Consider the following 9,722-nt stretch of genomic DNA (forward strand, 5'->3'; position numbering starts at 1 on the left):
TGTCATTCACATATCCCCCATAACAGTGTGTCATTAACATATCCCCCATAACAGTGTGTCATTCACAGATCCCCCATAACAGTGTGTCATTCACAGATCCCCCATAACAGTGTGTCATTCACAGATCCCCCATAACAGTGTGTCATCCACAGATCCCCCATAACAGGGCACCTGCGCACTATGGAGAGACTGAAAGGAGGGGAAGATCCGCGGAAGCAAGCAGAGGACAGCACAGCAGAAGATTTATTTTATTATAGCGCTGAAACTGCTTTAAACTCTAAAGAAAAGTTTTGGAGAGTGTTTCTCTCTTTCTCAGGTCTGAAGCAATACAGAGGAAGAAAGGAAAACTCTTGAAAGCTTGTCTTTTAAGGCTACTTTCACACTTGCGGCAGAGAGATCCGGCAAGCCGTCGCCGGGACGGCCTGCTGGATCAGGCAAAATGTATGCTAACTGATGGCATTAGTAAGACTGTTGAGGATCCTGATCAGTCTTAAAAATGCCTGATCAGTCAAAAAAAATGCATTGAAATGCCGGATCCGTCTTTCCAGTGTCATCCGGGAAAACGGATCCGGCATTTATTTTTTTTCACCTTTTTTTCAGTCTGCGCATGCGCAGACCAGAAGGACGGACCCAGCATTCCGGTATTCTGAATGCCGGATCCGGCACTAATACATTCCTATGGGAAAAAATGCCAGATCCGGCATTCAGGCAAGTCTTCAGTTTTTTTCGCCGGAGATAAAACCGTAGCATACTGCGGTTTTCTCTTTTGCCTGATCAGTCAAAACGACTGAACTGAAGACATCCTGATGCATCCTGAACGGATTACACTCCATTCAGAATGCATGGGGATAAAACTGATCAGTTCTTTTCCGGTATAGAGCCCCTGTGACGGAACTCAGTGCCGGACAAGAAAAACGCAAGTGTGAAAGTACCCTAAGTATTAGGATAGTACAATAAAAAGGTAATCCTGCATACCGCAATACTCTCATATTTTGTAATCTTATTTATATATACTTATTTAGTTTTTTTCAGTAATATGATTATATGGTGAAAATTATTAGTGCCCCCCCCCCCCCCCCATTTTTGACTGTGGTATATTATGTGCCCTCCCCCTATATATTGTTCCTAGGCGCAGAGGCGGAGTCACGGCAATGCTAGGGTGAGGCCCAGCCTGTGTATATATATGTGTGTGTGTGTGTGTGTGTGTATATATAATATATATATATATATATATATACACATACATAAATGCACACGTGCGCGGGGCGTGTGTGTTTGTGCTTTAGGGTGCACACCCTAATGCAATAGGCTGCGCACGCCTATGAATATAACTGAGGGGTATCAGGGGACATTATACAGGGGTAATATAACTGAGGGGTATCAGGGGATATTATACAGGGGTAATATAACTGAGGGATATCAGGGGACATTATACACTGTTAATATAACTGAGGGATATCAGGGTACATTATACAGGGGGTAATATAACTGAGGGGTATCAGGGGATATTATACAGGGGTAATATAACTGAGGGATATCAGGGGACATTATACACTGTTACAGGGGCGTAACTAGAAGTGACTGGGCCCCACAGCAAATATTTGTAAGGGCCCCCCCCCCCCCCAGCGCGCTTCGCACCTTCCTCCTCCTGTGTAAACCCCACTCCTTTGGCACAGTGTAGCGGTATACTGTATATTGTGGGGCACAGTGTAGAGGTATACTGTATATTGTGTGGCACAGTGTAGAGGTATACTGTATATTGTGTGGCACAGTGTAGCGGTATACTGTATATTGTGTGGCACAGTGTAGCGGTATACTGTATATTGTGTGGCACAGTGGATGCTATATGTGTATAACAAACATATTTCACATGAAAACTTACAGTTACTTGGCTTGGCCCTTGGGGATCTCGGACGCCACTTCACCACTTTGGCCGGGGGCTCGGTGGAGCTGATGTTGTGCTTTATCCTAATGAGAAAGATTTCATAATAAGGATTTGGAGAAGGGGCAGTGGGGTCGCAGAGCAGGGAGAGGCTGGTGCTGCTACTAGGGGGTCATACCATGGGGGAGTAATAAAGCCCACCATAATGCCCCCCCCCCAGTAGTAATAATTCTCCTTATAATGTGACAGTGCAAAAAATACCCCCTTGTAATGCCCCCAGTTGAGCTAATGTCCCCATAGTGCCCCCATAATGTCCCAGTATAAAATACCCCTATATAGTTCCCCCAGTAAATGCCCCTTAGTGCTCCTCTCCCCCCTTCCTGCTAGTGCCCCCCATAATGTACCAGGATAAAATGCCCCATATATAGGGCCCCAGTAGATGCCCCTCAGTGTCCGGCCTCTGATAGGCTGCCGGCCTAGTGTCCCCCATAATGCCCCCCCATCATGTGCCAGTATCAAGTGCCTCTCTCCTCCCCCCCCCACATGTCCCAGTAGCATAGTGCCATCTCCCCCCCCCCACAAAAAAAGTGCCAGTATCAAGTGCCTCTCCCCCCCCCATGTGCCAGTATCAGGTGCCAACCCCCCCTTCCCCCCCAGGTGCCAGTATCAGGTGCCAACCCCTCTCCCCCCCCATGTGCCAGTATCAGATGCCTCTCTCCCCCCCCCCCCATGTGCCAGTATCAGGTGCCAACCCCCCCTCCCCCCCCAGGTGCCAGTATCAGGTGCCTCCCCCCCATGTGCCAGTATCAGGTGCCAACCCCCCTCCCCCCCAGGTGTCAGTATCAGGTGCCAACCCCTCTCCCCCCCATGTGCCAGTATCAGGTGCCTCCCCCCCCCCCCCCATGTGCCAGTATCAGATGCCAACCCCCCCCCCCCCAGGTGCCAGTATCAGGTGCCAACCCCTCTCCCCCCCCCCCCAGGTGCCAGTATCAGGTGCCTCTCCACCCCCCCCCCATGTGCCAGTATCCGGTGCCAACCCCCCCCCAGGTGCCAGTATCAGGTGCCTCTCTCTCCCCCCCCCCCCCCCCCCCCCCCCCCCCCCCAGTGAACAGTTAAGACATCGATAGAACTTGAAAATAAACTGTCACACACGCTGCCGACGCCGGGCCCCCTTGGCAGCCCGGGCCCCGAAGAAGCTGCTTCCCCTGCTTCCCCGGTAGTTACGCCACTGTACAGGGGGTAATATAACTGAGCTGAGGAGGGGTGCAGGGTACATACTTTATATGCGTAGTGCATACCGTATTATAACTTATACTTATAGGGTCTCATCCAGGCACCTGGAGTCACTGATTTTGAAGGACTATTGCTGGTTTTCTGGCACCGTACTGCCAGCACAGATGTTGTAGCTGCTCAGATGAAGGTCCTGCTGATTCACTCTGGTCAGGGACGTCCTCTAACATATTCAGGTTCCCTATAATGGGAGCATGGGGTGTCTTAATTTAAAGGGATTCTGTCACCTGGATTTTAGTGACAGAGCTTTTAACATCATCACATCAGTCTGCTCGTTTTGTATTACAATATACTAGTATTACTGCCCTAAGTGTAATGGTAATTACCTGAGTAAGGAGCCCAAGGGGCTGTCCCCCCGGCCGTTGGAGCCCAGACGCGCCCCTTCTCCTGGAGCCCAGCACCGCCCCACTGCTAATTTATTCACTCCTCATTGCCGGCTGGCGCATTTGCAGTGCGTCCTGTGAGGCCGATTCCAGGCGCTGACATGTGTATCCACGGAATGTGCTCGCTGAGCCATAAGCTTGCGCATGCGCCGTGAATACACATGTCAGCGCCTGGAATCGGCCTCAGAGGACGCACTGCACATCAGCGAACGCATTCCGTGGATACACATGTCAGCGCCTGGAATCGGCCTCACAGGACGCACTGCACATGCGCCAGCCGGCAATCCGGGGGCACACGGTCACTAGCGGCAGGATGAATCCGGCAGGCTGTTCACCCGCCAGAACAGCCTGCCGGAGGTCCGTGTCGCTAGTGTGAAAGTAGCCTTAGGGAAAATTGCTGGCAATCAGACAACCTCAGTATCATCTTGTCACAATGTCTGCTCTGAAGGTCTCATTTGAGGAAGGTTATTTCATCCTTCCCTACAATAAACCTGCAGCGCAATATCAGTACAGCATGAAATGTGGGTACAAGAGATGTTAGTGCAGGATGTACAATCTGTATTTGTAGGTTTGCACATGAATTTTATTCGCTGAACGTCTCACTCAGAGCACGGACAGTTTTTTGTACTTTACATTTAAGGGAGCAGCAGTTGGCCACGATGACGCCGCCACCCATACCTAACTTAGCAGGTGCACAGGACGGCTTGCAGAAGGGACTACTCCCTCTCCTGTCCTGGCTGCGAGCGCCTGCATGCACATCGCACGGCTCTGCCTTCGCTAAAATCTCCGCCACCCTATGTACAGTAAAATTTCATCCGGCACCCGCGGCACAGGTATTATAATTTACAGTGCGGGACGGGCGCGGCCAACGTTAGGGCAGGTGAATTAGCAAGCTTCAAAACTATATTCTCGGGGGCAACGTCAGGAGAAGGAGGAGGCTGCCGCTGCTGCCGTTCGCCGAGCACAAACTGAGACGGTGCAGCGGTAAACCCTCCCCCGTCCCTCCTCCTACTTTAATATTAGAAATATAGATTGGTGGCAGAGGTGTGGCGCCCCAGAGCAGGCTCATTGTATTGGGCTCTGCGGCGGCCGCGTCATGGGAAGGACTTTAGCAAGATGTACGCGTCGGGCGCGCATGCGCCTGGCATCAGCGCTTCTCTCTCCTCTGCGGCCCGGCAAACTATCTTCCAGGGCCCGGTCCTGGGCCACGGCCCGGCAGTTTGGGACAGCTGTTTTAGAGGGTCAACTAAGCAGCAGGCCCTCGCACCTAATGTTTTAGATGGTCAGATCAACAGCAGGCCCTCGTCCCCAGGGGAGCACCCAAGAATTTTGTCTAGGGGGGGTCTGAAAGGCAAAAAAATGTGGCATGTGTAGTGCGCTGTGCTAATTACATTTTTCAAAGCCCCGTTTATATTTAAAAATGCAGGGAAGGGGTGTAGTGTGTTGCGCTGATTCTTTTACTTGGCGATTCTAAAAGCTCTGCAGGAAAATAACAATGTGGAGTGCGAAGCGCCGCAAATTTTTGGGCCCCGCCCATTATTAAAATCCCTTCCTACATATAATAGGCCACTCCCAACAAACACTGTACAGCTGACATTCTATAGTCGCGGCCTGTCTCTACACATCATCCGGAGAGGGGGAGGTCTGTCCTGGCTGCACTGCCTGCTTCACATCATACAATAGAAAGCAGGCTACAGCCAGAAAGGTCCTCCGCTCTCCTCCCTCCCCAGATCCTGCTCAAGGCCTGTGGTTCCCCCCACCATCTGCTACCCGCCCGTGGCCTGCTGCCCCCCTTGACCGTCCTCACCCAGCTCTGAATCCTCCTTCTGCAAATGGCAGGGGGAGGACCCGGAGCATCTCCTCTCCTACATAGCGCCACATACCTCTTACATCCAGTGATGTCACCTTTGTTGTAGACGTTCTCTTTCCTCTTCTTCTCCATTCAGACCAGACCGCCATGATGATTTTTCAGCCATCTACCGTCTCTGCAGAGATTGACAAACAGACATTAGTTTCCCACATTTCCATCATCTTCACATCTTCTGAACACCCTTTCCTGCCATCCCCAATTCTGTGCCCACTGTGCCCCCAATACTATACTGCAGAAACAGTCCCCCTGGAAATACTACTACCACACAGATAGTGCCCCCTTCAACAATTATTGGCACACAGTGCTCTAAAAAAAATAACTGCGCCCAGACACTAATAGTATAAAGATAATGTCCCCCAAAAATTATTGTGCTAAGCTGATACTGTGGCAGGGTGCCCCCCAAAGTAACAGGGCTCCCCAAAATAGAAATAATTATCTGCCAGAGCACACTTAGTAGTAATAATGCCCCTATACTGCCCATGTTCCTCATAGCCCCCCAGTATTAGCAAAGCTCCGCATAATACCTCCTAGTACTAATAATTCTCCCTACAATATTACAGTACATGAAATACCCCTGCTTAGTGCCCGCTGTTGAGCTAATGTCCCCATAATGTATGCCAGTATAAAATACCCCTATATAGTGCCCCAGTAAATGCCCTCATAGTGCTCCTCTCCCCCTTCCCCATAGTGTCCCCCATAATATGCCAGTAAAAAATGCCCCTTCTAAGTGCCACCATATGCCCCAATAGTGCTCCTCTCCCCCATAGTGCCGCTCTCCCCTATAGTGCCTACCATAATATGCCATAAAAAAAATGCCCCCTTAGTGCCACCAGATGCCATAATGCCCCCATAATGTGCCAATAAGAATAAAGGCCCCTTTAGAGCCCCCACTTCCCCTTAGTGCCCACAAATAATGCCCCTATAGTGCCACCAGATTCCCCATAGTGCCATTCTCCCCTATAGTGCCCCCATAATTTGTCAATTAAAAAAAAGCCCCTTTAGAGCCCCCATAGTGCTCCTCTCCCCCATGGTGCCCCCAAATAATGCCCCTATAGTGCCACCAGATGCCCCATAGTGCCGTTCTCCCCTATAGTGCCCCCCATAGTGTGTAAAAAATAAATAAAGCCCCTTTAGAGCCCCCATAGTGCTCCTCTCCCCCATGGTGCCCCACGCATAATGTGCCAGTAAGAAGTGCCACCCAAAAAAAATGTACCACCAGATGCCCCATAGTGCCGTTCTCCCCTTTAGTGCCCCCATAGTGCCAGTTCCCCCCCTCCAAAAAACAAAACAAAAATAAATTTAAAAAATACACTGATACTTACCTCCATCAGCAGCGATGCGATGCAGGCCTCTTCCAGCCTGTGTCCCTGCTGTGTGCTGCCGGCCTCTGATAGGCTGCAGGCATTAGTGCCTGCGGCCTATCAGAAGAACAGTGGAGGGACACACCTCTCCCTCCCCTGCTCTGCCGCAGCACAGGCATCTGAATCGCTGTCCTAAGGACGGCGATACAGATGGATTAGATATGGAGATGAGCGCTTCCATCTCCTACCACCCCCCGCCCCCCCCCCACCGCCGCAATTACATCCAGGGCCGCGCCTCCTGTGGTGATCGGCGGTGCGGCCCTGAAGGATAAAAAAAATTATATTTTGTCTGGTTGTTCTAGGGGGGTCCAGACCCGCTGGACCCCCCCTGTAGGTGCGCCACTGCTCGTCCCTAATGTTTTAGAGGGTCAGCTCAGCAGCAGGCCCTTGCTCATAATGTTTTAAAAGGTCAGATCAGCAGCAGGCCCTCGCCCATAATGTTTTAGATGGTCTGATCAGCAGCAGGCCCTCGCCCCTAATATTTTAGATGGCCAGATCAGCAGCAGGCCCTTGACCCTAATGTTTTAGAGGGCCAGATCAACAGCAGACCCTCACCCATAATGTTTTAGAGGGTCACCAGCAGCCCCTCACCCATAATGTTTTAGATAGTCAAATCAGCAGCAGACCCTGACCCCTAATGTTTTATATGGTCAGATCAGCAGCAGGCCCTTGACGGTCCCTAATGTTTTAGAGGGTCAGCTCACCAGCAGGCTCTCGCCCCTAATGTTTTAGAGGGTCAGCTCAGCAGCAGGCACTCGCCCCAAATGTTTTAGAGGGTCAGCTCAGCAGCAGGCCCTCAACCCTAATGCTTTAGAGTGTCACCAGCAGGCCCTCGACCCTAATGTTTTAGATGGTCAGATCAGCAGCAGGCCCTCGCCCCTAATGTTTTAGAGGGTCAGTTCAGCAGCAGACCCTGAACCCTAATGTTTTAGATGGTTAGCTCAGCATCAGGCCCTCACTCATAATGTTTTAAATGGTCAAATCAGAAGAAGGCTTTCACCCCTAATGTTTTTGATGTTCAGATCATCAGCAGGCCCTCGCCCCTAATGTTTTAGAGGGTCAGCTCAGCAGCAGGCACTCATCCTTAATGTTTTAGAGGGTCAGCTCAGCAGCAGGCCCTCGCCCCTAATGTTTTAGATGGTCAGATCAACAGCAGGCCCTCGCCACTAATGTTTTAGAAGTCAACTCAGCAGCAGGCACTCACCCCTAGTGATTTAGATGGTCAGAGCAGAAGCAGACCCTCGCCCTTATTGTTTTAGAGGGTCAGCGCAGCAGCAGGCCCTCGCTCATAATGTTTTAAATGGTCAGATCAGCAGCAGGCCCTCGCCCCTAATGTTTTAGAGGGTCAGCTCAGCAGCAGACCCTCACCCCTAATGTTTTAGAAGGTCAGCTCAGCAGCAGACCCTTATCCCTAATGTTTTAGAAGGTCAGCTCAGCAGCAGACCCTCACCCCTAATTGTAGTGTCCCACTAGGTAGGAGTGGGCACTACACAAGGGTCAATTGGGTAACGTGTTACTTCTGCTCACAAGGGACAGTGATATTGTATTGATCTATGCATTTAATATATTTTTCAATGTGTTTTTACATGTTATATGCTTATCAGGCCTAGTTGGGTGTAATTGAACATTCCAGACACTAGAGGGAGATAGGGAGCCCCTAGTATAAATGTTCAGGCCCAGACAGGGAGGGGTTAGGTCATAGTCAGGAGTCTGTGGAGACAGAAGTGAGAAGGCACCAGCCCAAGATATGCTGAGGGCCTCCTCCTGACATGCAGCTAGACAGTCCTGGTTTCTAGCTGCACCAGGAGGCTAGAAGGAGTACAGCCTGCTTGGAGACCAGTGTATTCCAGGGGACTAGAGGAGTCACCTAGTCAGTCTGAAGCTCCTGAGGCTAATTATAGCTCAGTTGAGATACCCCAGTAGTAGGACAGCATCTCCTGGGAGAAACCTGCAGTCACCTTTCAAATCCAGCAGTGAAGACAGCTAGGAAAAGAAGGTATTGTAACCTCAAGCAAGTGCCAATACTGGAGGAAGGAATTTTATACCAAGGATTTAAGCCAACACTTAGGCATCCGGGCCTTGGGATCCAGCCAGCTAGAATAGCTGTGGGGATAGAGCAGCATTGTACTGCAAAGCATTAACTGTTTACCCTCCAAGTATCTTGCAAGATTGAAACCTGCTGTGAAGTAAACCTGCTGTGCATTTTGTACTGTAAAGGACTGCATTATATACCACTGTAACTTATTGTAAAAAGTTGTACTGTTTCACCAAGTAAAGCAACGTTTGGTTCACCAACTGTCTACTCCATTAATCCTCCTGCAAACCGGTGTGCCACCGTTACAGGCACTGGCGTCACGATCCTTAAAGGGACCTTACCTAAGGCACTCAAAACACCTACAACATCCAGGGCACCTCACATACCATCAGGCCTGGTCCCTATCTACAGAGTGTGCCCCAGAGGAACTAGTGTCTGCCTCTCTTTTTACTGTTACATGCCTACCCAGGGTTCTACTCAGAAAAGTGAGTAACCCTCGATTGCCCATACCGTGACCTCACTGTCGCTAATACCCTGCAGGTCTGGCGTGTTGCATAAAGTTTTAGAAGGTCACCAGCAGGCCCTTGCCCAATAATGTTTTAGATGGTCAGATCAGCAGCAGGCCCTCGCTCCTAATGTTTTAGTTTTTTAGCTCAGCAGAAGGCCCTCGCTCATAACGTTTTAAATGGTCAAATCAGCAGAAGGCTGTAAGGAATATTCTTTACGTTCCCTCTTATTTGTACCCCTTGTAAAAGACTTCAGTATTCAGCTTGATTTGGTTCTTAATCTGACGCCAGAGAGAGCGACTATGACACAAGACACACTTCTGTGCAGTTCAAAGTCACTCTGCATCTTTATTGATCTCATGAGACATATATAGTCCAAAAGGACATGATGTTTA

At 50.2% G+C, this 9,722-nt stretch overlaps 1 long non-coding RNA gene across 1 annotated transcript; it reads left to right on the plus strand.

The window, feature by feature from the left end:
* Positions 1–276: 276 nt before the first annotated feature.
* LOC121007812 lies at positions 277–9,210 on the plus strand. The gene is made up of 3 exons (XR_005780475.1): positions 277–287; positions 709–712; positions 9,059–9,210. It is a non-coding gene; the product is annotated as an uncharacterized LOC121007812 (long non-coding RNA).
* The last annotated feature ends 512 nt before the right edge of the window (positions 9,211–9,722 follow it).

This window comes from Bufo bufo, chromosome 7, assembly GCF_905171765.1.
Source record: "Bufo bufo chromosome 7, aBufBuf1.1, whole genome shotgun sequence".
In the NCBI taxonomy this organism is placed as follows: Eukaryota; Metazoa; Chordata; class Amphibia; order Anura; family Bufonidae; genus Bufo; species Bufo bufo.